Here is a 25978-nt window from a genome sequence, read left to right as displayed (position 1 = left end):
TATAATGTAGTCTGGTCTATAATGTAGTCTGGTCTATAATGTAGTCTGGTCTCTAATGTAGTCTGGTCTATAATGTAGTCTGGTCTATAATGTAGTCTGGTCTATAATGTAGTCTGGTCTATAATGTAGTCTGGTCTATAATGTAGTCTGGTCTCTAATGTAGTCTGGTCTATAATGTAGTCTGGTCTATAATGTAGTCTGCTCTCTAGTCTGGTCTATAATGTAGTCTGGTATATAATATAGTCTGGTCTATAATGTAGTCTGATCTATAATGTAGTCTGGTCTCTAATGTAGTCTGGTCTCTAATGTAGTCTGGTCTATAATGTAGTCTGGTCTATAATGGTATGTAGTCTGGTCTCTAATGTAGTCTGGTCTATAATGTAGTCTGGTCTATAATGGTATGTAGTCTGGTCTATAATGTAGTCTGGTCTATAATGTAGTCTGGTCTCTAATGTAGTCTGGTCTATAATGTAGTCTGGTCTATAATGGTATGTAGTCTGGTCTCTAATGTAGTCTGGTCTATAATGTAGTCTGGTCTATAATGGTTTGTAGTCTGGTCTATAATGTAGTCTGGTCTATAATGTAGTCTGGTCTATAATGAGTCTGGTCTATAATGTCATGTAGTCTGGTCTATAATGTAGTCTGGTCTATAATGTAGTCTGGTCTATAATGTAGTCTGGTCTATAATGTAGTCTGGTCTATAATGTAGTCTGGTCTATAATGTAGCCTGGTCTATAATGTAGTCTGGTCTATAATGTAGTCTGGTCTATAATGTAGTCTGGTCTATAATGTAGTCTGGTCTATAATGTAGTCTGGTCTATAATGTAGTCTGGTCTTTAGTCTGGTCTATAATGTAGTCTGGTCTATAATGTAGTCTGGTCTCTAGTCTGGTCTATAATGTAGTCTGGTCTATAATGTAGTCTGGTCTATAATGTCATGTAGTCTGGTCTGTAGTCTGGTCTATAATGTAGTCTTGTCTATAATGTAATGTAGTCTGGTCTATAATGTCATGTAGTCTGGTCTATAATGTAGTCTGGTCTCTAAGGTAGTCTGGTCTATAATGTAGTCTTGTCTATAATGTAGTCTGGTCTATAATGTAGTCTGGTCTCTAGTCTGGTCTATAATGTAGTCTGGTCTATAATGTAGTCTGGTCTATAATGTAGTAGTCTGGTCTATAATGTAGTCTGGTCTATAATGTAGTCTGGTCTCTAATGTAGTCTGGTCTATAATGTAGTCTGGTCTATAATGTAGTCTGGTCTATAATGTAGTCTGGTCTATAATGTAATCTGGTCTATAATGTAGTCTGGTCTCTAATGTAGTCTGGTCTATAATGTAGTCTGGTCTATAATGTAGTCTGCTCTCTAGTCTGGTCTATAATGTAGTCTGGTATATAATATAGTCTGGTCTATAATGTAGTCTGATCTATAATGTAGTCTGGTCTCTAATGTAGTCTGGTCTCTAATGTAGTCTGGTCTATAATGTAGTCTGGTCTATAATGGTATGTAGTCTGGTCTCTAATGTAGTCTGGTCTATAATGTAGTCTGGTCTATAATGGTATGTAGTCTGGTCTATAATGTAGTCTGGTCTATAATGTAGTCTGGTCTATAATGTAGTCTGGTCTATAATGTAGTCTGGTCTCTAATGTAGTCTGGTCTCTAATGTAGTCTGGTCTATAATGTAGTCTGGTCTATAATGTAGTCTGGTCTCTAATGTAGTCTGGTCTCTAATGTAGTCTGGTCTATAATGTAGTCTGGTCTATAATGTAGTCTGGTCTCTAATGTAGTCTGGTCTATAATGTAGTCTGGTCTATAATGTAGTCTGGTCTCTAATGTAGTCTGGTCTATAATGTAGTCTGGTCTATAATGTAGTCTGGTCTCTAGTCTGGTCTATAATGTAGTCTGGTCTATAATGTAGTCTGGTCTATAATGTAGTCTGGTCTCTAATGTCTGGTCTATAATGTAGTCTGGTCTATAATGTAGTCTGGTCTCTAATGTAGTCTGGTCTATAATGTAGTCTGGTCTATAATGTAGTCTGGTCTATAATGTAGTCTGGTCTCTAGTCTGGTCTATAATGTAGTCTGGTCTATAATGTAGTCTGGTCTATAATGTAGTCTGGTCTCTAATGTAGTCTGGTCTATAATGTAGTCTGGTCTATAATGTAGTCTGGTCTATAATGTAGTCTGGTCTATAATGAGTCTGGTCTATAATGTCATGTAGTCTGGTCTATAATGTAGTCTGGTCTATAATGTAGTCTGGTCTATAATGTAGTCTGGTCTATAATGTAGTCTGCTCTATAATGTAGTCTGGTCTATAATGTAGCCTGGTCTATAATGTAGTCTGGTCTATAATGTAGTCTGGTCTATAATGTAGTCTGGTCTATAATGTAGTCTGGTCTATAATGTAGTCTGGTCTATAATGTAGTCTGGTCTTTAGTCTGGTCTATAATGTAGTCTGGTCTATAATGTAGTCTGGTCTCTAGTCTGGTCTATAATGTAGTCTGGTCTATAATGTAGTCTGGTCTCTAGTCTGGTCTATAATGTAGTCTGGTCTATAATGTAGTCTGGTCTATAATGTCATGTAGTCTGGTCTGTAGTCTGGTCTATAATGTAGTCTTGTCTATAATGTAATGTAGTCTGGTCTATAATGTCATGTAGTCTGGTCTATAATGTAGTCTGGTCTCTAAGGTAGTCTGGTCTATAATGTAGTCTGGTCTATAATGTAGTCTGGTCTATAATGTAGTCTGGTCTCTAGTCTGGTCTATAATGTAGTCTGGTCTATAATGTAGTCTGGTCTATAATGTAGTAGTCTGGTCTATAATGTAGTCTGGTCTATAATGTAGTCTGGTCTCTAATGTAGTCTGGTCTATAATGTAGTCTGGTCTATAATGTAGTCTGGTCTATAATGTAGTCTGGTCTATAATGTAATCTGGTCTATAATGTAGTCTGGTCTCTAATGTAGTCTGGTCTATAATGTAGTCTGGTCTATAATGTAGTCTGCTCTCTAGTCTGGTCTATAATGTAGTCTGGTCTATAATGTAGTCTGGTCTATAATGTAGTCTGATCTATAATGTAGTCTGGTCTCTAATGTAGTCTGGTCTCTAATGTAGTCTGGTCTATAATGTAGTCTGGTCTATAATGGTATGTCTGGTCTCTAATGTAGTCTGGTCTATAATGTAGTCTGGTCTATAATGGTATGTAGTCTGGTCTATAATGTAGTCTGGTCTATAATGTAGTCTGGTCTATAATGTAGTCTGGTCTATAATGTAGTCTGGTCTATAATGTAGTCTGGTCTATAATGTAGTCTGGTCTATAATGTAGTCTGGTCTATAATGTAGTCTGGTCTATAATGTAGTCTGGTCTCTAATGTAGTCTGGTCTATAATGTAGTCTGGTCTATAATGTAGTCTGGTCTCTAATGTAGTCTGGTCTATAATGTAGTCTGGTCTATAATGTAGTCTGGTCTCTAATGTAGTCTGGTCTATAATGTAGTCTGGTCTATAATGTAGTCTGGTCTCTAGTCTGGTCTATAATGTAGTCTGGTCTATAATGTAGTCTGGTCTATATAATGTAGTCTGGTCTCTAATGTAGTCTGGTCTATAATGTAGTCTGGTCTATAATGTAGTCTGGTCTCTAATGTAGTCTGGTCTATAATGTAGTCTGGTCTATAATGTAGTCTGGTCTATAATGTAGTCTGGTCTCTAGTCTGGTCTATAATGTAGTCTGGTCTATAATGTAGTCTGGTCTATAATGTAGTCTGGTCTCTAATGTAGTCTGGTCTATAATGTAGTCTGGTCTATAATGTAGTCTGGTCTATAATGTATTCTGGTCTCTAATGTAGTCTGGTCTATAATGTAGTCTGGTCTATAATGTAGTCTGGTCTATAATGTAGTCTGGTCTCTAATGTAGTCTGGTCTATAATGTAGTCTGGTCTATAATGGTATGTAGTCTGGTCTCTAATGTAGTCTGGTCTCTAGTCTGGTCTATAATGTAGTCTGGTCTATAATGTAGTCTGGTCTATAATGTAGTCTGGTCTCTAATGTAGTCTGGTCTATAATGTAGTCTGGTCTCTAATGTAGTCTGGTCTATAATGTAGTCTGGTCTATAATGTAGTCTGGTCTCTAGTCTGGTCCATAATGTAGTGTGGTCTATAATGTAGTCTGGTCTCTAATGTAGTCTGGTCTATAATGTAGTCTGGTCTATAATGGTATGTAGTCTGGTCTCTAATGTAGTCTGGTCTATAATGTAGTCTGGTCTATAATGTAGTCTGGTCTATAATGTAGTCTGGTCTATAATGTAGTCTGGTCTATAATGTAGTCTGGTCTCTAATGTAGTCTGGTCTATAATGTAGTCTGGTCTCTAATGTAGTCTGGTCTATAATGTAGTCTGGTCTATAATGGTATGTAGTCTGGTCTCTAATGTAGTCTGGTCTATAATGTAGTCTGGTCTATAATGGTTTGTAGTCTGGTCTATAATGTAGTCTGGTCTATAATGTAGTCTGGTCTATAATGAGTCTGGTCTATAATGTCATGTAGTCTAGTCTATAATGTAGTCTGGTCTATAATGTAGTCTGGTCTATAATGTAGCCTGGTCTATAATGTAGTCTGGTCTATAATGTAGTCTGGTCTATAATGTAGTCTGGTCTATAATGTACTCTGGTCTATAATGTAGTCTGGTCTATAATGTAGTCTGGTCTTTAGTCTGGTCTATAATGTAGTCTGGTCTATAATGTAGTCTGGTCTATAATGTAGTCTGGTCTATAATGTAGTCTGGTCTCTAGTCTGGTCTATAATGTAGTCTGGTCTATAATGTAGTCTGGTCTATAATGTCATGTAGTCTGGTCTGTAGTCTGGTCTATAATGTAGTCTGGTCTATAATGTAATGTAGTCTGGTCTATAATGTCATGTAGTCTGGTCTATAATGTAGTCTGGTCTCTAAGGTAGTCTGGTCTATAATGTAGTCTGGTCTATAATGTAGTCTGGTCTATAATGTAGTCTGGTCTGTCTGTCTATAATGTAGTCTGGTCTATAATGTAGTCTGGTCTATAATGTAGTAGTCTGGTCTATAATGTAGTCTGGTCTCTAATGTAGTCTGGTCTATAATGTAGTCTGGTCTATAATGTAGTCTGGTCTATAATGTAGTCTGGTCTATAATGTAGTCTGGTCTCTAGTCTGGTCTATAATGTAGTCTGGTCTCTAATGTAGTCTGGTCTCTAGTCTGGTCTATAATGTAGTCTGGTCTATAATGTAGTCTGGTCTATAATGTAGTCTGGTCTATAATGTAGTCTGGTCTATAATGTAGTCTGGTCTCTAATGTAGTCTGGTCTATAATGTAGTCTGGTCTATAATGTAGTCTGCTCTCTAGTCTGGTCTATAATGTAGTCTGGTCTATAATGTAGTCTGGTCTATAATGTAGTCTGGTCTATAATGTAGTCTGGTCTCTAATGTAGTCTGGTCTATAATGTAGTCTGGTCTATAATGGTATGTAGTCTGGTCTCTAATGTAGTCTGGTCTATAATGTAGTCTGGTCTATAATGGTATGTAGTCTGGTCTATAATGTAGTCTGGTCTATAATGTAGTCTGGTCTATAATGTAGTCTGGTCTCTAATGTAGTCTGGTCTATAATGTAGTCTGGTCTCTAATGTAGTCTGGTCTATAATGTAGTCTGGTCTCTAATGTAGTCTGGTCTATAATGTAGTCTGGTCTATAATGTAGTCTGGTCTATAATGTAGTCTGGTCTCTAATGTAGTCTGGTCTATAATGTAGTCTGGTCTATAATGTAGTCTGGTCTTTAGTCTGGTCTATAATGTAGTCTGGTCTATAATGTAGTCTGGTCTCTAGTCTGGTCCATAATGTAGTGTGGTCTATAATGTAGTCTGGTCTCTAATGTAGTCTGGTCTATAATGTAGTCTGGTCTATAATGGTATGTAGTCTGGTCTCTAATGTAGTCTGGTCTATAATGTAGTCTGGTCTATAATGTAGTCTGGTCTATAATGTAGTCTGGTCTATAATGTAGTCTGGTCTCTAATGTAGTCTGGTCTATAATGTAGTCTGGTCTCTAATGTAGTCTGGTCTATAATGTAGTCTGGTCTATAATGGTATGTAGTCTGGTCTCTAATGTAGTCTGGTCTATAATGTAGTCTGGTCTATAATGGTTTGTAGTCTGGTCTATAATGTAGTCTGGTCTATAATGTAGTCTGGTCTATAATGTAGTCTGGTCTATAATGTCATGTAGTCTAGTCTATAATGTAGTCTGGTCTATAATGTAGTCTGGTCTATAATGTAGTCTGGTCTATAATGTAGTCTGGTCTATAATGTAGTCTGGTCTATAATGTAGTCTGGTCTATAATGTAGTCTGGTCTATAATGTACTCTGGTCTATAATGTAGTCTGGTCTATAATGTAGTCTGGTCTTTAGTCTGGTCTATAATGTAGTCTGGTCTATAATGTAGTCTGGTCTCTTTTCTGGTCTATAATGTAGTCTGGTCTATAATGTAGTCTGGTCTCTAGTCTGGTCTATAATGTAGTCTGGTCTATAATGTAGTCTGGTCTATAATGTCATGTAGTCTGGTCTGTAGTCTGGTCTATAATGTAGTCTGGTCTATAATGTAATGTAGTCTGGTCTATAATGTCATGTAGTCTGGTCTATAATGTAGTCTGGTCTCTAAGGTAGTCTGGTCTATAATGTAGTCTGGTCTATAATGTAGTCTGGTCTATAATGTAGTCTGGTCTCTAGTCTGGTCTATAATGTAGTCTGGTCTATAATGTAGTCTGGTCTATAATGTAGTAGTCTGGTCTATAATGTAGTCTGGTCTATAATGTAGTCTGGTCTCTAATGTAGTCTGGTCTATAATGTAGTCTGGTCTATAATGTAGTCTGGTCTATAATGTAGTCTGGTCTCTAGTCTGGTCTATAATGTAGTCTGGTCTCTAATGTAGTCTGGTCTCTAGTCTGGTCTATAATGTAGTCTGGTCTATAATGTAGTCTGGTCTATAATGTAGTCTGGTCTATAATGTAGTCTGGTCTATAATGTAGTCTGGTCTCTAATGTAGTCTGGTCTATAATGTAGTCTGGTCTATAATGTAGTCTGCTCTCTAGTCTGGTCTATAATGTAGTCTGGTATATAATATAGTCTGGTCTATAATGTAGTCTGGTCTATAATGTAGTCTGGTCTCTAATGTAGTCTGGTCTATAATGTAGTCTGGTCTATAATGGTATGTAGTCTGGTCTCTAATGTAGTCTGGTCTATAATGTAGTCTGGTCTATAATGGTATGTAGTCTGGTCTATAATGTAGTCTGGTCTATAATGTAGTCTGGTCTATAATGTAGTCTGGTCTATAATGTAGTCTGGTCTCTAATGTAGTCTGGTCTATAATGTAGTCTGGTCTCTAATGTAGTCTGGTCTATAATGTAGTCTGGTCTCTAATGTAGTCTGGTCTATAATGTAGTCTGGTCTATAATGTAGTCTGGTCTCTAATGTAGTCTGGTCTATAATGTAGTCTGGTCTATAATGTAGTCTGGTCTATAATGTAGTCTGGTCTCTTGTCTGGTCTATAATGTAGTCTGGTCTATAATGTAGTCTGGTCTATAATGTAGTCTGGTCTCTAATGTAGTCTGGTCTATAATGTAGTCTGGTCTATAATGTAGTCTGGTCTCTAGTCTGGTCTATAATGTAGTCTGGTCTATAATGTAGTCTGGTCTATAATGTAGTCTGATCTATAATGTAGTCTGGTCTCTAATGTAGTCTGGTCTATAATGTAGTCTGGTCTCTAATGTAGTCTGGTCTATAATGTAGTCTGGTCTATAATGGTATGTAGTCTGGTCTCTAATGTAGTCTGGTCTATAATGTAGTCTGGTCTATAATGGTATGTAGTCTGGTCTATAATGTAGTCTGGTCTGGTCTATAATGTAGTCTGGTCTATAATGTAGTCTGGTCTATAATGTAGTCTGGTCTCTAATGTAGTCTGGTCTCTAATGTAGTCTGGTCTATAATGTAGTCTGGTCTATAATGTAGTCTGGTCTATAATGTAGTCTGGTCTCTAGTCTGGTCTATAATGTAGTCTGGTCTCTAATGTAGTCTGGTCTATAATGTAGTCTGGTCTCTAATGTAGTCTGGTCTATAATGTAGTCTGGTCTATAATGTAGTCTGGTCTCTAGTCTGGTCTATAATGTAGTCTGGTCTATAATGTAGTCTGGTCTCTAATGTAGTCTGGTCTATAATGTAGTCTGGTCTCTAATGTAGTCTGGTCTATAATGTAGTCTGGTCTATAATGGTATGTAGTCTGGTCTCTAATGTAGTCTGGTCTATAATGTAGTCTGGTCTATAATGGTTTGTAGTCTGGTCTATAATGTAGTCTGGTCTATAATGTAGTCTGGTCTATAATGAGTCTGGTCTATAATGTCATGTAGTCTGGTCTATAATGTAGTCTGGTCTATAATGTAGTCTGGTCTATAATGTAGTCTGGTCTATAATGTAGTCTGGTCTATAATGTAGTCTGGTCTATAATGTAGCCTGGTCTATAATGTAGTCTGGTCTATAATGTAGTCTGGTCTATAATGTAGTCTGGTCTATAATGTACTCTGGTCTATAATGTAGTCTGGTCTATAATGTAGTCTGGTCTTTAGTCTGGTCTATAATGTAGTCTGGTCTATAATGTAGTCTGGTCTCTAGTCTGGTCTATAATGTAGTCTGGTCTATAATGTAGTCTGGTCTCTAGTCTGGTCTATAATGTAGTCTGGTCTATAATGTAGTCTGGTCTATAATGTCATGTAGTCTGGTCTGTAGTCTGGTCTATAATGTAGTCTTGTCTATAATGTAATGTAGTCTGGTCTATAATGTCATGTAGTCTGGTCTATAATGTAGTCTGGTCTCTAAGGTAGTCTGGTCTATAATGTAGTCTGGTCTATAATGTAGTCTGGTCTATAATGTAGTCTGGTCTCTAGTCTGGTCTATAATGTAGTCTGGTCTATAATGTAGTCTGGTCTATAATGTAGTAGTCTGGTCTATAATGTAGTCTGGTCTATAATGTAGTCTGGTCTCTAATGTAGTCTGGTCTATAATGTAGTCTGGTCTATAATGTAGTCTGGTCTATAATGTAGTCTGGTCTCTAGTCTGGTCTATAATGTAGTCTGGTCTCTAATGTAGTCTGGTCTCTAGTCTGGTCTATAATGTAGTCTGGTCTATAATGTAATCTGGTCTATAATGTAGTCTGGTCTCTAATGTAGTCTGGTCTATAATGTAGTCTGGTCTATAATGTAGTCTGCTCTCTAGTGTGGTCTATAATGTAGTCTGGTCTATAATGTAGTCTGATCTATAATGTAGTCTGGTCTCTAATGTAGTCTGGTCTCTAATGTAGTCTGGTCTATAATGTAGTCTGGTCTATAATGGTATGTAGTCTGGTCTCTAATGTAGTCTGGTCTATAATGTAGTCTGGTCTATAATGTAGTCTGGTCTATAATGGTATGTAGTCTGGTCTCTAATGTAGTCTGGTCTATAATGTAGTCTGGTCTATAATGGTATGTAGTCTGGTCTATAATGTAGTCTGGTCTATAATGTAGTCTGGTCTATAATGTAGTCTGGTCTCTAATGTAGTCTGGTCTATAATGTAGTCTGGTCTCTAATGTAGTCTGGTCTATAATGTAGTCTGGTCTCTAATGTAGTCTGGTCTATAATGTAGTCTGGTCTATAATGTAGTCTGGTCTCTAATGTAGTCTGGTCTATAATGTAGTCTGGTCTATAATGTAGTCTGGTCTATAATGTAGTCTGGTCTCTTGTCTGGTCTATAATGTAGTCTGGTCTATAATGTAGTCTGGTCTATAATGTAGTCTGGTCTCTAATGTAGTCTGGTCTATAATGTAGTCTGGTCTATAATGTAGTCTGGTCTCTAGTCTGGTCTATAATGTAGTCTGGTCTATAATGTAGTCTGGTCTATAATGTAGTCTGGTCTCTAGTCTGGTCTATAATGTAGTCTGGTCTATAATGTAATGTAGTCTGGTCTATAATGTCATGTAGTCTGGTCTATAATGTAGTCTGGTCTCTAAGGTAGTCTGGTCTATAATGTAGTCTGGTCTATAATGTAGTCTGGTCTATAATGTAGTCTGCTCTCTAGTCTGGTCTATAATGTAGTCTGGTCTATAATGTAGTCTGGTCTATAATGTAGTAGTCTGGTCTATAATGTAGTCTGGTCTATAATGTAGTCTGGTCTCTAATGTAGTCTGGCGTATAATGTAGTCTGGTCTATAATGTAGTCTGGTCTATAATGTAGTCTGGTCTCTAGTCTGGTCTATAATGTAGTCTGGTCTCTAATGTAGTCTGGTCTCTAGTCTGGTCTATAATGTAGTCTGGTCTATAATGTAATCTGGTCTATAATGTAGTCTGGTCTCTAATGTAGTCTGGTCTATAATGTAGTCTGGTCTATAATGTAGTCTGCTCTCTAGTGTGGTCTATAATGTAGTCTGGTCTATAATGTAGTCTGATCTATAATGTAGTCTGGTCTCTAATGTAGTCTGGTCTCTAATGTAGTCTGGTCTATAATGTAGTCTGGTCTATAATGGTATGTAGTCTGGTCTCTAATGTAGTCTGGTCTATAATGTAGTCTGGTCTATAATGTAGTCTGGTCTATAATGGTATGTAGTCTGGTCTCTAATGTAGTCTGGTCTATAATGTAGTCTGGTCTATAATGGTCTGGTCTATGTAGTCTGGTCTATAATGTAGTCTGGTCTATAATGTAGTCTGGTCTATAATGTAGTCTGGTCTCTAATGTAGTCTGGTCTATAATGTAGTCTGGTCTCTAATGTAGTCTGGTCTATAATGTAGTCTGGTCTCTAATGTAGTCTGGTCTATAATGTAGTCTGGTCTATAATGTAGTCTGGTCTCTAATGTAGTCTGGTCTATAATGTAGTCTGGTCTATAATGTAGTCTGGTCTATAATGTAGTCTGGTCTCTTGTCTGGTCTATAATGTAGTCTGGTCTATAATGTAGTCTGGTCTATAATGTAGTCTGGTCTCTAATGTAGTCTGGTCTATAATGTAGTCTGGTCTATAATGTAGTCTGGTCTCTAGTCTGGTCTATAATGTAGTCTGGTCTATAATGTAGTCTGGTCTATAATGTAGTCTGGTCTCTAGTCTGGTCTATAATGTAGTCTGGTCTATAATGTAATGTAGTCTGGTCTATAATGTCATGTAGTCTGGTCTATAATGTAGTCTGGTCTCTAAGGTAGTCTGGTCTATAATGTAGTCTGGTCTATAATGTAGTCTGGTCTATAATGTAGTCTGCTCTCTAGTCTGGTCTATAATGTAGTCTGGTATATAATATAGTCTGGTCTATAATGTAGTCTGATCTATAATGTAGTCTGGTCTCTAATGTAGTCTGGTCTCTAATGTAGTCTGGTCTATAATGTAGTCTGGTCTATAATGGTATGTAGTCTGGTCTCTAATGTAGTCTGGTCTATAATGTAGTCTGGTCTATAATGGTATGTAGTCTGGTCTATAATGTAGTCTGGTCTATAATGTAGTCTGGTCTATAATGTAGTCTGGTCTCTAATGTAGTCTGGTCTATAATGTAGTCTGGTCTATAATGTAGTCTGGTCTATAATGTAGTCTGGTCTCTAATGTAGTCTGGTCTCTAATGTAGTCTGGTCTATAATGTAGTCTGGTCTATAATGTAGTCTGGTCTCTAATGTAGTCTGGTCTATAATGTAGTCTGGTCTATAATGTAGTCTGGTCTATAATGTAGTCTGGTCTATAATGTAGTCTGGTCTCTAGTCTGGTCTATAATGTAGTCTGGTCTATAATGTAGTCTGGTCTATAATGTAGTCTGGTCTATAATGTAGTCTGGTCTATAATGTAGTCTGGTCTCTAGTCTGGTCTATAATGTAGTCTGGTCTATAATGTAGTCTGGTCTATAATGTAGTCTGATCTATAATGTAGTCTGGTCTCTAATGTAGTCTGGTCTATAATGTAGTCTGGTCTCTAATGTAGTCTGGTCTATAATGTAGTCTGGTCTATAATGGTATGTAGTCTGGTCTCTAATGTAGTCTGGTCTATAATGTAGTCTGGTCTATAATGGTATGTAGTCTGGTCTATAATGTAGTCTGGTCTATAATGTAGTCTGGTCTATAATGTAGTCTGGTCTGGTCTATAATGTAGTCTGGTCTATAATGTAGTCTGGTCTATAATGTAGTCTGGTCTATAATGTAGTCTGGTCTCTAATGTAGTCTGGTCTCTAATGTAGTCTGGTCTATAATGTAGTCTGGTCTATAATGTAGTCTGGTCTCTAATGTAGTCTGGTCTATAATGTAGTCTGGTCTATAATGTAGTCTGGTCTATAATGTAGTCTGGTCTATAATGTAGTCTGGTCTATAATGTAGTCTGCTCTCTAGTCTGGTCTATAATGTAGTCTGGTCTATAATGTAGTCTGGTCTATAATGTAGTCTGGTCTCTAATGTAGTCTGGTCTATAATGTAGTCTGGTCTATAATGTAGTCTGGTCTATAATGTAGTCTGGTCTATAATGTAGTCTGGTCTATAATGTAGTCTGGTCTCTAGTCTGGTCTATAATGTAGTCTGGTCTATAATGTAGTCTGGTCTCTAATGTAGTCTGGTCTATAATGTAGTCTGGTCTATAATGTAGTCTGGTCTATAATGTAGTCTGGTCTCTAATGTAGTCTGGTCTATAATGTAGTCTGGTCTATAATGTAGTCTGGTCTATAATGTAGTCTGGTCTATAATGTAGTCTGGTCTCTAATGTAGTCTGGTCTATAATGTAGTCTGGTCTATAATGGTATGTAGTCTGGTCTCTAATGTAGTCTGGTCTCTAGTCTGGTCTATAATGTAGTCTGGTCTATAATGTAGTCTGGTCTATAATGTAGTCTGGTCTCTAATGTAGTCTGGTCTATAATGTAGTCTGGTCTCTAATGTAGTCTGGTCTATAATGTAGTCTGGTCTATAATGTAGTCTGGTCTCTAGTCTGGTCTATAATGTAGTGTGGTCTATAATGTAGTCTGGTCTCTAATGTAGTCTGGTCTATAATGTAGTCTGGTCTATAATGGTATGTAGTCTGGTCTCTAATGTAGTCTGGTCTATAATGTAGTCTGGTCTATAATGTAGTCTGGTCTATAATGTAGTCTGGTATATAATGTAGTCTGGTCTATAATGTAGTCTGGTCTATAATGTAGTCTGGTCTATAATGTAGTCTGGTCTCTAATGTAGTCTGGTCTATAATGTAGTCTGGTCTATAATGTAGTCTGGTCTCTAGTCTGGTCTATAATGTAGTCTGGTCTATAATGTCATGTAGTCTGGTCTATAGTCTGGTCTATAATGTAGTCTGGTCTATAATGTCATGTAGTCTGGTCTATAATGTCATGTAGTCTGGTCTATAATGTAGTCTGGTCTCTAATGTAGTCTGGTCTCTAATGTAGTCTGGTCTATAATGTAGTCTGGTCTATAATGTAGTCTGGTCTATAATGTAGTCTGGTCTATAATGTAGTCTGGTCTCTAGTCTGGTCTATAATGTAGTCTGGTCTATAATGTAGTCTGGTCTATAATGTAGTCTGGTCTATAATGTAGTCTGGTCTCTAATGTAGTCTGGTCTCTAATGTAGTCTGGTCTATAATGTCGTCTGGTCTATAATGTAGTCTGGTCTCTAGTCTGGTCTATAATGTAGTCTGGTCTCTAATGTAGTCTGGTCTCTAGTCTGGTCTATAATGTAGTCTGGTCTATAATGTAGTCTGGTCTATAATGTAGTCTGGTCTATAATGTAGTCTGGTCTCTAATGTAGTCTGGTCTATAATGTAGTCTGGTCTATAATGTAGTCTGGTCTATAATGTAGTCTGGTCTCTAGTCTGGTCTATAATGTAGTCTGGTCTATAATGTAGTCTGGTCTATAATGTAGTCTGGTCTCTAATGTAGTCTGGTCTATAATGTAGTCTGATCTCTAATCTAGTCTGGTCTATAATGTAGTCTGGTCTATAATGGTATGTAGTCTGGTCTCTAATGTAGTCTGGTCTATAATGTAGTCTGGTCTATAATGGTTTGTAGTCTGGTCTATAATGTAGTCTGGTCTATAATGTAGTCTGGTCTATAATGAGTCTGGTCTATAATGTCATGTAGTCTGGTCTATAATGTAGTCTGGTCTATAATGTAGTCTGGTCTATAATGTAGTCTGGTCTATAATGTAGTCTGGTCTATAATGTAGTCTGGTCTGGTGGTCTATAATGTAGTCTGGTCTATAATGTAGTCTGGTCTATAATGTAGTCTGGTCTATAATGTACTCTGGTCTATAATGTAGTCTGGTCTATAATGTAGTCTGGTCTCTAATGTAGTCTGGTCTCTAATGTAGTCTGGTCTATAATGTAGTCTGGTCTATAATGTAGTCTGGTCTATAATGTAGTCTGGTCTATAATGTACTCTGGTCTATAATGTAGTCTGGTCTATAATGTAGTCTGGTCTATAATGTAGTCTGGTCTCTAGTCTGGTCTATAATGTAGTCTGGTCTCTAATGTAGTCTGGTCTCTTGTCTGGTCTATAATGTAGTCTGGTCTATAATGTAGTCTGGTCTATAATGTAGTCTGGTCTCTAATGTAGTCTGGTCTATAATGTAGTCTGGTCTATAATGTAGTCTGGTCTATAATGTAGTCTGGTCTCTAGTCTGGTCTATAATGTAGTCTGGTCTATAATGTAGTCTGGTCTATAATGTAGTCTGGTCTCTAATGTAGTCTGGTCTATAATGTAGTCTGGTCTATAATGTAGTCTGGTCTCTAATGTAGTCTGGTCTATAATGTAGTCTGGTCTATAATGTAGTCTGGTCTCTAATGTAGTCTGGTCTATAATGTAGTCTGGTCTATAATGTAGTCTGGTCTCTAGTCTGGTCTATAATGTAGTCTGGTCTATAATGTAGTCTGGTCTATAATGTAGTCTGGTCTCTAATGTAGTCTGGTCTATAATGTAGTCTGGTCTATAATGTAGTCTGGTCTCTAATGTAGTCTGGTCTATAATGTAGTCTGGTCTATAATGTAGTCTGGTCTATAATGTAGTCTGGTCTCTAGTCTGGTCTATAATGTAGTCTGGTCTATAATGTAGTCTGGTCTATAATGTAGTCTGGTCTCTAATGTAGTCTGGTCTATAATGTAGTCTGGTCTATAATGTAGTCTGGTCTATAATGTAGTCTGGTAATGTAGTCTGGTCTATAATGTAGTCTGGTCTATAATGTAGTCTGGTCTATAATGTAGTCTGGTCTATAATGTAGTCTGGTCTATAATGTAGTCTGGTCTATAATGTAGTCTGGTCTCTAATGTAGTCTGGTCTATAATGTAGTCTGGTCTATAATGGTATGTAGTCTGGTCTCTAATGTAGTCTGGTCTATCTGGTCTATAATGTAGTCTGGTCTATAATGTAGTCTGGTCTATAATGTAGTCTGGTCTCTAATGTAGTCTGGTCTATAATGTAGTCTGGTCTATAAGTCTGGTCTATAATGTAGTCTGGTCTATAATGTAGTCTGGTCTCTAGTCTGGTCTATAATGTAGTCTGGTCTATAATGTAGTCTGGTCTCTAATGTAGTCTGGTCTATAATGTAGTCTGGTCTATAATGTAGTCTGGTCTCTAATGTAGTCTGGTCTATAATGTAGTCTGGTCTATAATGTAGTCTGGTCTATAATGTAGTCTGGTATATAATGTAGTCTGGTCTATAATGTAGTCTGGTCTATAATGTAGTCTGGTCTATAATGTAGTCTGGTCTCTAATGTAGTCTGGTCTATAATGTAGTCTGGTCTATAATGTAGTCTGGTCTCTAGTCTGGTCTATAATGTAGTCTGGTCTATAATGTCATGTAGTCTGGTCTATAGTCTGGTCTATAATGTAGTGGTCTATAATGTAGTCTGGTATATAATGTAGTCTGGTCTATAATGTAGTCTGGTCTATAATGTAGTCTGGTCTATAATGTAGTCTGGTCTCTAATGTAGTCTGGTCTATAATGTAGTCTGGTCTATAATGTAGTCTGGTCTCTAGTCTGGTCTATAATGTAGTCTGGTCTATAATGTCATGTAGTCTGGTCTATAGTCTGGTCTATAATGTAGTCTGGTCTATAATGTCATGTAGTCTGGTCTATAATGTCATGTAGTCTGGTCTATAATGTAGTCTGGTCTCTAATGTAGTCTGGTCTCTAATGTAGTCTGGTCTATAATGTAGTCTGGTCTATAATGTAGTCTGGTCTATAATGTAGTCTGGTCTATAATGTAGTCTGGTCTCTAATGTAGTCTGGTCTCTAATGTAGTCTGGTCTATAATGTAGTCTGGTCTATAATGTAGTCTGGTCTCTAATGTAGTCTGGTCTATAATGTAGTCTGGTCTCTAATGTAGTCTGGTCTATAATGTAGTCTGGTCTATAATGTAGTCTGGTCTCTAGTCTGGTCTATAATGTAGTGTGGTCTATAATGTAGTCTGGTCTCTAATGTAGTCTGGTCTATAATGTAGTCTGGTCTATAATGGTATGTAGTCTGGTCTCTAATGTAGTCTGGTCTATAATGTAGTCTGGTCTATAATGTAGTCTGGTCTATAATGTAGTCTGGTCTATAATGTAGTCTGGTCTATAATGTAGTCTGGTCTATAATGTAGTCTGGTCTATAATGTAGTCTGGTCTCTAATGTAGTCTGGTCTATAATGTAGTCTGGTCTATAATGTAGTCTGGTCTCTAGTCTGGTCTATAATGTAGTCTGGTCTATAATGTCATGTAGTCTGGTCTATAGTCTGGTCTATAATGTAGTCTGGTCTATAATGTCATGTAGTCTGGTCTATAATGTCATGTAGTCTGGTCTATAATGTAGTCTGGTCTCTAATGTAGTCTGGTCTCTAATGTAGTCTGGTCTATAATGTAGTCTGGTCTATAATGTAGTCTGGTCTATAATGTAGTCTGGTCTATAATGTAGTCTGGTCTCTAGTCTGGTCTATAATGTAGTCTGGTCTATAATGTAGTCTGGTCTATAATGTAGTCTGGTCTATAATGTAGTCTGGTCTCTAATGTAGTCTGGTCTCTAATGTAGTCTGGTCTATAATGTAGTCTGGTCTATAATGTAGTCTGGTCTCTAGTCTGGTCTATAATGTAGTCTGGTCTCTAATGTAGTCTGGTCTCTAGTCTGGTCTATAATGTAGTCTGGTCTATAATGTAGTCTGGTCTATAATGTAGTCTGGTCTATAATGTAGTCTGGTCTCTAATGTAGTCTGGTCTATAATGTAGTCTGGTCTATAATGTAGTCTGGTCTCTAGTCTGGTCTATAATGTAGTCTGGTCTATAATGTAGTCTGGTCTCTAATGTAGTCTGGTCTATAATGTAGTCTGATCTCTAATGTAGTCTGGTCTATAATGTAGTCTGGTCTATAATGGTATGTAGTCTGGTCTCTAATGTAGTCTGGTCTATAATGTAGTCTGGTCTATAATGGTTTGTAGTCTGGTCTATAATGTAGTCTGGTCTATAATGTAGTCTGGTCTATAATGAGTCTGGTCTATAATGTCATGTAGTCTGGTCTATAATGTAGTCTGGTCTATAATGTAGTCTGGTCTATAATGTAGTCTGGTCTATAATGTAGTCTGGTCTATAATGTAGCCTGGTCTATAATGTAGTCTGGTCTATAATGTAGTCTGGTCTATAATGTAGTCTGGTCTATAATGTACTCTGGTCTATAATGTAGTCTGGTCTATAATGTAGTCTGGTCTCTAATGTAGTCTGGTCTCTAATGTAGTCTGGTCTATAATGTAGTCTGGTCTATAATGTAGTCTGGTCTATAATGTAGTCTGGTCTCTAGTCTGGTCTATAATGTAGTCTGGTCTCTAATGTAGTCTGGTCTCTAGTCTGGTCTATAATGTAGTCTGGTCTATAATGTAGTCTGGTCTATAATGTAGTCTGGTCTATAATGTAGTCTGGTCTCTAATGTAGTCTGGTCTATAATGTAGTCTGGTCTATAATGTAGTCTGGTCTCTAATGTAGTCTGGTCTCTAATGTAGTCTGGTCTATAATGTAGTCTGGTCTATAATGTAGTCTGCTCTCTAGTCTGGTCTATAATGTAGTCTGGTCTATAATGTAGTCTGGTCTATAATGTAGTCTGGTCTATAATGTAGTCTGGTCTATATTGTAGTATGGTCTATAATGTAGTCTGGTCTCTAATGTAGTCTGGTCTATAATGTAGTCTGGTCTATAATGTAGTCTGGTCTATAATGGTATGTAGTCTGGTCTCTAATGTAGTCTGGTCTCTAGTCTGGTCTATAATGTAGTCTGGTCTATAATGTAGTCTGGTCTATAATGTAGTCTGGTCTATAATGTAGTCTGGTCTATAATGTAGTCTGGTCTATAATGTAGTCTGGTCTATAATGTAGTCTGGTCTATAATGTAGTCTGGTCTATAATGTAGTCTGGTCTCTAATGTAGTCTGGTCTATAATGTAGTCTGGTCTATAATGTAGTCTGGTCTATAATGTCTGGTCTCTAATGTAGTCTGGTCTATAATGTAGTCTGGTCTATAATGTAGTCTGGTCTATAATGTAGTCTGGTCTATAATGTAGTCTGGTCTATAATGTAGTCTGGTCTATAATGTAGTCTGGTCTATAATGTAGTCTGGTCTATAATGTAGTCTGGTCTATAATGTAGTCTGGTCTCTAATGTAGTCTGGTCTATAATGTAGTCTGGTCTATAATGGTATGTAGTCTGGTCTCTAATGTAGTCTGGTCTCTAGTCTGGTCTATAATGTAGTCTGGTCTATAATGTAGTCTGGTCTATAATGTAGTCTGGTCTCTAATGTAGTCTGGTCTATAATGTAGTCTGGTCTCTAATGTAGTCTGGTCTATAATGTAGTCTGGTCTATAATGTAGTCTGGTCTCTAGTCTGGTCTATAATGTAGTGTGGTCTATAATGTAGTCTGGTCTCTAATGTAGTCTGGTCTATAATGTAGTCTGGTCTATAATGGTATGTAGTCTGGTCTCTAATGTAGTCTGGTCTATAATGTAGTCTGGTCTATAATGTAGTCTGGTCTATAATGTAGTCTGGTATATAATGTAGTCTGGTCTATAATGTAGTCTGGTCTATAATGTAGTCTGGTCTATAATGTAGTCTGGTCTATAATGTAGTCTGGTCTCTAATGTAGTCTGGTCTATAATGTAGTCTGGTCTATAATGTAGTCTGGTCTCTAGTCTGGTCTATAATGTAGTCTGGTCTATAATGTCATGTAGTCTGGTCTATAGTCTGGTCTATAATGTAGTCTGGTCTATAATGTCATGTAGTCTGGTCTATAATGTCATGTAGTCTGGTCTATAATGTAGTCTGGTCTCTAATGTAGTCTGGTCTCTAATGTAGTCTGGTCTATAATGTAGTCTGGTCTATAATGTAGTCTGGTCTATAATGTAGTCTGGTCTATAATGTAGTCTGGTCTCTAGTCTGGTCTATAATGTAGTCTGGTCTATAATGTAGTCTGGTCTATAATGTAGTCTGGTCTATAATGTAGTCTGGTCTCTAATGTAGTCTGGTCTCTAATGTAGTCTGGTCTATAATGTAGTCTGGTCTATAATGTAGTCTGGTCTCTAGTCTGGTCTATAATGTAGTCTGGTCTCTAATGTAGTCTGGTCTCTAGTCTGGTCTATAATGTAGTCTGGTCTATAATGTAGTCTGGTCTATAATGTAGTCTGGTCTATAATGTAGTCTGGTCTATAATGTAGTCTGGTCTATAATGTAGTCTGGTCTATAATGTAGTCTGGTCTATAATGTAGTCTGGTCTCTAGTCTGGTCTATAATGTAGTCTGGTCTATAATGTAGTCTGGTCTATAATGTAGTCTGGTCTCTAATGTAGTCTGGTCTATAATGTAGTCTGATCTCTAATGTAGTCTGGTCTATAATGTAGTCTGGTCTATAATGGTATGTAGTCTGGTCTCTAATGTAGTCTGGTCTATAATGTAGTCTGGTCTATAATGGTTTGTAGTCTGGTCTATAATGTAGTCTGGTCTATAATGTAGTCTGGTCTATAATGAGTCTGGTCTATAATGTCATGTAGTCTGGTCTATAATGTAGTCTGGTCTATAATGTAGTCTGGTCTATAATGTAGTCTGGTCTATAATGTAGCCTGGTCTATAATGTAGTCTGGTCTATAATGTAGTCTGGTCTATAATGTAGTCTGGTCTATAATGTAGTCTGGTCTATAATGTAGTCTGGTCTATAATGTAGTCTGGTCTCTAATGTAGTCTGGTCTCTAATGTAGTCTGGTCTATAATGTAGTCTGGTCTATAATGTAGTCTGGTCTATAATGTAGTCTGGTCTCTAGTCTGGTCTATAATGTAGTCTGGTCTCTAGTCTGGTCTATAATGTAGTCTGGTCTATAATGTAGTCTGGTCTATAATGTAGTCTGGTCTATAATGTAGTCTGGTCTCTAATGTAGTCTGGTCTATAATGTAGTCTGGTCTATAATGTAGTCTGGTCTATAATGTAGTCTGGTCTCTAGTCTGGTCTATAATGTAGTCTGGTCTATAATGTAGTCTGGTCTATAATGTAGTCTGGTCTCTAATGTAGTCTGGTCTATAATGTAGTCTGGTCTCTAATGTAGTCTGGTCTATAATGTAGTCTGGTCTATAATGGTATGTAGTCTGGTCTCTAATGTAGTCTGGTCTATAATGTAGTCTGGTCTATAATGGTTTGTAGTCTGGTCTATAATGTAGTCTGGTCTATAATGTAGTCTGGTCTATAATGAGTCTGGTCTATAATGTCATGTAGTCTGGTCTATAATGTAGTCTGGTCTATAATGTAGTCTGGTCTATAATGTAGTCTGGTCTATAATGTAGCCTGGTCTATAATGTAGTCTGGTCTATAATGTAGTCTGGTCTATAATGTACTCTGGTCTATAATGTACTCTGGTCTATAATGTAGTCTGGTCTATAATGTAGTCTGGTCTTTAGTCTGGTCTATAATGTAGTCTGGTCTATAATGTAGTCTGGTCTCTAGTCTGGTCTATAATGTAGTCTGGTCTATAATGTAGTCTGGTCTCTAGTCTGGTCTATAATGTAGTCTGGTCTATAATGTCATGTAGTCTGGTCAGTAGTCTGGTCTATAATGTAGTCTGGTCTATAATGTCATGTAGTCTGGTCTATAATGTCATGTAGTCTGGTCTATAATGTAGTCTGGTCTCTAAGGTAGTCTGGTCTATAATGTAGTCTGGTCTATAATGTAGTCTGGTCTATAATGTAGTCTGGTCTCTAATGTAGTCTGGTCTCTATAATGTAGTCTGGTCTATAATGTAGTCTGGTCTATAATGTAGTAGTCTGGTCTATAATGTAGTCTGGTCTCTAGTCTGGTCTATAATGTAGTCTGGTCTATAATGTAGTCTGGTCTATAATGTAGTCTGGTCTATAATGTAGTCTGGTCTCTAATGTAGTCTGGTCTATAATGTAGTCTGGTCTATAATGTAGTCTGCTCTCTAGTCTGGTCTATAATGTAGTCTGGTATATAATATAGTCTGGTCTATAATGTAGTCTGGTCTATAATGTAGTCTGGTCTCTAATGTAGTCTGGTCTATAATGTAGTCTGGTCTATAATGGTATGTAGTCTGGTCTCTAATGTAGTCTGGTCTATAATGTAGTCTGGTCTATAATGGTATGTAGTCTGGTCTATAATGTAGTCTGGTCTATAATGTAGTCTGGTCTCTAATGTAGTCTGGTCTATAATGTAGTCTGGTCTCTAATGTAGTCTGGTCTATAATGTAGTCTGGTCTCTAATGTAGTCTGGTCTCTAATGTAGTCTGGTCTATAATGTAGTCTGGTCTATAATGTAGTCTGGTCTCTAATGTAGTCTGGTCTATAATGTAGTCTGGTCTATAATGTAGTCTGGTCTATAATGTAGTCTGGTCTATAATGTAGTCTGGTCTCTAGTCTGGTCTATAATGTAGTCTGGTCTATAATGTAGTCTGGTCTATAATGTAGTCTGGTCTCTAATGTAGTCTGGTCTATAATGTAGTCTGGTCTATAATGTAGTCTGGTCTCTAGTCTGGTCTATAATGTAGTCTGGTCTATAATGTAGTCTGGTCTATAATGTAGTCTGATCTATAATGTAGTCTGGTCTCTAATGTAGTCTGGTCTATAATGTAGTCTGGTCTCTAATGTAGTCTGGTCTATAATGTAGTCTGGTCTATAATGGTATGTAGTCTGGTCTCTAATGTAGTCTGGTCTATAATGTAGTCTGGTCTATAATGTAGTCTGGTCTATAATGTAGTCTGGTCTCTAATGTAGTCTGGTCTCTAATGTAGTCTGGTCTCTAATGTAGTCTGGTCTATAATGTAGTCTGGTCTATAATGTAGTCTGGTCTATAATGTAGTCTGGTCTATAATGTAGTCTGGTCTATAATGTAGTCTGGTCTATAATGTAGTCTGGTCTCTAATGTAGTCTGGTCTATAATGTAGTCTGGTCTATAATGTAGTCTGGTCTATAATGTAGTCTGGTCTCTAGTCTGGTCTATAATGTAGTCTGGTCTATAATGTAGTCTGGTCTATAATGTAGTCTGGTCTATAATGTAGTCTGGTCTCTAATGTAGTCTGGTCTATAATGTAGTCTGGTCTATAATGGTATGTAGTCTGGTCTCTAATGTAGTCTGGTCTATAATGTAGTCTGGTCTATAATGGTATGTAGTCTGGTCTATAATGTAGTCTGGTCTATAATGTAGTCTGGTCTCTAATGTAGTCTGGTCTATAATGTAGTCTGGTCTCTAATGTAGTCTGGTCTATAATGTAGTCTGGTCTCTAATGTAGTCTGGTCTCTAATGTAGTCTGGTCTATAATGTAGTCTGGTCTATAATGTAGTCTGGTCTCTAATGTAGTCTGGTCTATAATGTAGTCTGGTCTATAATGTAGTCTGGTCTATAATGTAGTCTGGTCTATAATGTAGTCTGGTCTCTAGTCTGGTCTATAATGTAGTCTGGTCTATAATGTAGTCTGGTCTATAATGTAGTCTGGTCTCTAATGTAGTCTGGTCTATAATGTAGTCTGGTCTATAATGTAGTCTGGTCTCTAGTCTGGTCTATAATGTAGTCTGGTCTATAATGTAGTCTGGTCTATAATGTAGTCTGATCTATAATGTAGTCTGGTCTCTAATGTAGTCTGGTCTATAATGTAGTCTGGTCTCTAATGTAGTCTGGTCTATAATGTAGTCTGGTCTATAATGGTATGTAGTCTGGTCTCTAATGTAGTCTGGTCTATAATGTAGTCTGGTCTATAATGTAGTCTGGTCTATAATGTAGTCTGGTCTCTAATGTAGTCTGGTCTCTAATGTAGTCTGGTCTCTAATGTAGTCCGTTCTATAATGTAGTCTGGTCTATAATGGAGTCTGGTCTCTAATGTAGTCTGGTCTATAATGTAGTCTGGTCTATAATGTAGTCTGGTCTATAATGTAGTCTGGTCTCTAATGTAGTCTGGTCTATAATGTAGTCTGGTCTATAATGTAGTCTGGTCTATAATGTAGTCTGGTCTCTAGTCTGGTCTATAATGTAGTCTGGTCTATAATGTAGTCTGGTCTATAATGTAGTCTGGTCTCTAATGTAGTCTGGTCTATAATGTAGTCTGGTCTATAATGTAGTCTGGTCTATAATGTAGTCTGGTCTCTAATGTAGTCTGGTCTATAATGTAGTCTGGTCTATAATGTAGTCTGGTCTCTAGTCTGGTCTATAATGTAGTCTGGTCTATAATGTAGTCTGGTCTATAATGTAGTCTGGTCTATAATGTAGTCTGGTCTATAATGTAGTCTGGTCTCTAATGTAGTCTGGTCTATAATGTAGTCTGGTCTATAATGTAGTCTGTTCTCTAGTCTGGTCTATAATGTAGTGTGGTCTATAATGTAGTCTGGTCTATAATGTAGTCTGATCTATAATGTAGTCTGGTCTCTAATGTAGTCTGGTCTATAATGTAGTCTGGTCTCTAATGTAGTCTGGTCTATAATGTAGTCTGGTCTATAATGGTATGTAGTCTGGTCTCTAATGTAGTCTGGTCTATAATGTAGTCTGGTCTATAATGGTATGTAGTCTTGTCTATAATGTAGTCTGGTCCTTAATGTAGTCTGGTCTATAATGTAGTCTGGTATATAATGTAGTCTGGTCTCTAATGTAGTCTGGTCTATAATGTAGTCTGGTCTCTAGTCTGGTCTATAATGTCATGTAGTCTGGTCTATAGTCTGGTCTATAATGTAGTCTGGTCTATAATGTCATGTAGTCTGGTCTATAATGTCATGTAGTCTGGTCTATAATGTAGTCTGGTCTCTAATGTAGTCTGGTCTATAATGTAGTCTGGTCTATAATGTAGTCTTGTCTATAATGTAGTCTGGTCCTTAATGTAGTCTGGTCTATAATGTAGTCTGGTATATAATGTAGTCTGGTCTATAATGTAGTCTGGTCTCTAATGTAGTCTGGTCTATAATGTAGTCTGGTCTATAATGGTATGTAGTCTGGTCTCTAATGTAGGCTGGTCTATAATGTAGTCTGGTCTATAATGGTATGTAGTCTTGTCTATAATGTAGTCTGGTCCTTAATGTAGTCTGGTCTATAATGTAGTCTGGTCTATAATGTAGTCTGGTCTCTAATGTAGTCTGGTCTATAATGTAGTCTGGTCTATAATGTAGTCTGGTCTATAATGTCATGTAGTCTGGTCTATAGTCTGGTCTATAATGTAGTCTGGTCTATAATGTCATGTAGTCTGGTCTATAATGTCATGTAGTCTGGTCTATAATGTAGTCTGGTCTCTAATGTAGTCTGGTCTATAATGTAGTCTGGTCTATAATGTAGTCTTGTCTATAATGTAGTCTGGTCCTTAATGTAGTCTGGTCTATAATGTAGTCTGGTCTATAATGTAGTCTGGTCTATAATGTAGTCTGGTCTATAATGTAGTCTGGTCTATAATGTAGTCTGGTCTCTAATGTAGTCTGGTCTATAATGTAGTCTGGTCTATAATGTAGTCTGGTCTCTAGTCTGGTCTATAATGTCATGTAGTCTGGTCTATAGTCTGGTCTATAATGTAGTCTGGTCTATAATGTCATGTAGTCTGGTCTATAATGTCATGTAGTCTGGTCTATAATGTAGTCTGGTCTCTAATGTAGTCTGGTCTATAATGTAGTCTGGTCTATAATGTAGTCTGGTCTATAATGTAGTCTGGTCTATAATGTAGTCTGGTCTCTAGTCTGGTCTATAATGTAGTCTGGTCTATAATGTAGTCTGGTCTATAATGTAGTCTGGTCTATAATGTAGTCTGGTCTATAATGTAGTCTGGTCTCTAATGTAGTCTGGTCTATAATGTAGTCTGGTCTATAATGTAGTCTGGTCTCTAGTCTGGTCTATAATGTAGTCTGGTCTCTAATGTAGTCTGGTCTCTAGTCTGGTCTATAATGTAGTCTGGTCTATAATGTAGTCTGGTCTATAATGTAGTCTGGTCTATAATGTAGTCTGGTCTCTAATGTAGTCTGGTCTATAATGTAGTCTGGTCTCTAATGTAGTCTGGTCTATAATGTAGTCTGGTCTCTAATGTAGTCTGGTCTATAATGTAGTCTGGTCTATAATGGTATGTAGTCTGGTCTCTAATGTAGTCTGGTCTCTAGTCTGGTCTATAATGTCATGTAGTCTGGTCTATAGTCTGGTCTATAATGTAGTCTGGTCTATAATGTCATGTAGTCTGGTCTATAATGTCATGTAGTCTGGTCTATAATGTAGTCTGGTCTCTAATGTAGTCTGGTCTATAATGTAGTCTGGTCTATAATGTAGTCTGGTCTATAATGTAGTCTGGTCTATAATGTAGTCTGGTCTCTAGTCTGGTCTATAATGTAGTCTGGTCTATAATGTAGTCTGGTCTATAATGTAGTCTGGTCTATAATGTAGTCTGGTCTCTAATGTAGTCTGGTCTATAATGTAGTCTGGTCTATAATGTAGTCTGGTCTCTAGTCTGGTCTATAATGTAGTCTGGTCTCTAATGTAGTCTGGTCTCTAGTCTGGTCTATAATGTAG

Source organism: Oncorhynchus nerka, linkage group LG13, assembly GCF_034236695.1.
Source record: "Oncorhynchus nerka isolate Pitt River linkage group LG13, Oner_Uvic_2.0, whole genome shotgun sequence".
NCBI classification, from domain to species: Eukaryota; Metazoa; Chordata; class Actinopteri; order Salmoniformes; family Salmonidae; genus Oncorhynchus; species Oncorhynchus nerka.
This window is presented reverse-complemented; position numbering follows the sequence as displayed.